The sequence below is a fragment of the Arachis duranensis genome, chromosome 4 (assembly GCF_000817695.3).
Source record: "Arachis duranensis cultivar V14167 chromosome 4, aradu.V14167.gnm2.J7QH, whole genome shotgun sequence".
Lineage (NCBI taxonomy): Eukaryota > Viridiplantae > Streptophyta > Magnoliopsida > Fabales > Fabaceae > Arachis > Arachis duranensis.
In genome coordinates this window covers 77,982,031-77,984,508 of record NC_029775.3, presented here as the reverse complement: position 1 = coordinate 77,984,508, position 2,478 = coordinate 77,982,031, and positions in this window count along the sequence as shown.

Sequence of the window (2,478 nt, the reverse complement as noted above, 5' to 3'; positions counted from 1 at the left end):
TGGGGAAGAGTGGATAGATGTAGGTGGTGAATGAAAAACAGAAGGAATGACCATGAATGGAAAGAGAGAGGGCGAGGTAGGTGGGGATCCTGTGAGGTCCACAGATTCTGAGATGATCCTGTAGGGTCCACAAGTCCTGAGGTGTCAAGGAATTCCATCCCTGTACCAAATAGGCATGTAAATTGCCTTGGCACACCATTCTGGCGTTTAAACGCCCATTGGTGCACGTTCTGGGCGTTCAATGCCCATGTAATGCATGTTTCTGGCGTTGAACGCCAGTTTCATGCTTGTTACTGGCGTTCAGCGCCAGTTTGTCTCCTCTAGGCACATTCCTGGCGTTCAGCGCCAGGATGTTGCTTGTTTCTGGTGTTCAGCGCCAGAATGGTGCTCTGTTCTGGCGTTGAACGCCAGCCAGATGCATCTTACTGGCGTTGAACGCCAGCCTGTGCGTCCTCCAGGGTGAAAAATTTTTTTCTTCTGCTGTTTTTGATTCTGTTTTTAATTTTTATGATTTTTTTGTGACTCATCATGATCATGTACCTAATAAAACACAAGATCCTGCGGATCCTGTGGGGTCCACAGATCCTGAGGTGATCCTGTGGGGTCCACAGATCCTGAGGTGCCAAAGAATTCCATCCCTGCACCAATTAGGCATGTAAAATGCCTTTGCACACCATTCTGGCGTTTAAACGCCGTGTGGTGCACATTCTGGGCGTTCAACGCCCATGTAAAGCATGTCTCTGGCGTTGAACGCCAGTTTCATGCTTGTTACTGGCGTTCAGCGCCAGCTTTTCTTCTCTAGGCACATTCCTGGCGTTCAGCGCCAGAATGTTGCTTGTTTCTGGTGTTCAGCGCCAGAATGATGCTCTGTTCTAGCGTTGAACGCCGGCCAGATGCATCTAACTGGCGTTGAACGCCAGCCTGTGCGTCCTCCAGGGTGTGAATTTTTTTCTTCTGCTGTTTTTGATTCTGTTTTTAATTTTTATGATTTTTTTTGTGACTCCTCATGATCATGTACCTAATAAAACACAAAATAACAATAAAGTAAAAATTAGATAAATAAAATTGGGTTGCCTCCCAACAAGCGCTTCATTAATGTCAATAGCTTGACCGTGGCTCTCATGGAGCCACAAAGGTGATCAGGCCAATGTTGTATAGTCCCAACACCAAACTTAAAGCTTGGATATGGGATCTTAACACCAAACTTAGAGTTTGGTTGTGGCCTCACAACACCAAACTTAGAGTTTGACTGTGGGGGCTCTTCTTGACTCTGAACTGAGAGAAGCTCTTCATGCTTACTCTCTTTTGTCACAGAGGGATGGCCATGTGTCTTAAACATAAGGTAGTCCCCATTCAATTGAAGGACTAATTCACCTCTATTGACATCTATCACAGCTTCTGCTGTGGCTAGGAAAGGTCTTCCAAGGATGATGCATTCATCCTCTTCCTTCCTAGTGTCTAAGATTATGAAATCAGCAGGGATGTAAAGGCCTTCAACCTCTACTAACACGTCTTCTACTATTCCATAAGCTTGTCTCAATGACTTGTCTGCCAATTGCAATGAGAACAAGGCAGGTGATACCTCAATGATCCCCAGCTTCTCCATTACAGAGAGTGACATAAGATTTATCCCTGACCCCAGATCACATAGAGCCTTTTCAAAGATCATGGTGCCTATGGTACAAGGTATTAAGAACTTGCCAGGATCTTGTTTCTTTTGAGATAGAGTTTTCTGAATCCAAGTATCTAGTTCACTAATGAGCAAGGGAGGTTCACTTTCCCAAGTCTCATTACCAAACAACTTGGCATTCAGCTTCATGATAGCTCCTAAATATTGAGCAACTTGCTCTCCGGTCACATCTTCATCCTCTTCAGAGGAAGAATAGTCATCAGAGCTCATGAATGGCAGAAGGAGATTTAATGGAATCTCTATGGTCTCTGTATGAGCCCCAGATTCCTTTGGATCCTTAACAGGAAACTCCTTCTTGCTTGAGGGACGTCCCAAGAGGTCTTCCTCACTAGGATTTTCGTCCTTCTCCTCCCTTGTGCATTCAGCCATATTGATTATATTAATGGCCTTGCACTCTCCGTTTGGATTCTCTTCTGTATTGCTTGGGAGAATACTGGGAGGAGTTTCAATGATTTTCTTACTCAGCTGGCCCACTTGTGCCTCCAGATTTCTAATGGAGGATCTTGTTTCACTCATGAAACTAAAAGTGGCCTTTGATAGATCAGAGACTAGATTGGCTAAATTAGAATTGTTTTGTTCAGAATTCTCTGTCTGTTGCTGAGAATATGATGGAAAAGGCTTGCTATTGCCAACACTTTGTTCTGAGCCAATATGGCATTCAGAGCATCAATTTCAAGAACTCCTTTCTTCTGAGGTATCCCATTATTCACTGAATTCCTCTCAGAAGTGTACATGAATTGGTTGTTTGCAACCATGTCAATGAGTTCTTGAGCCTCTTCAGGCATTTT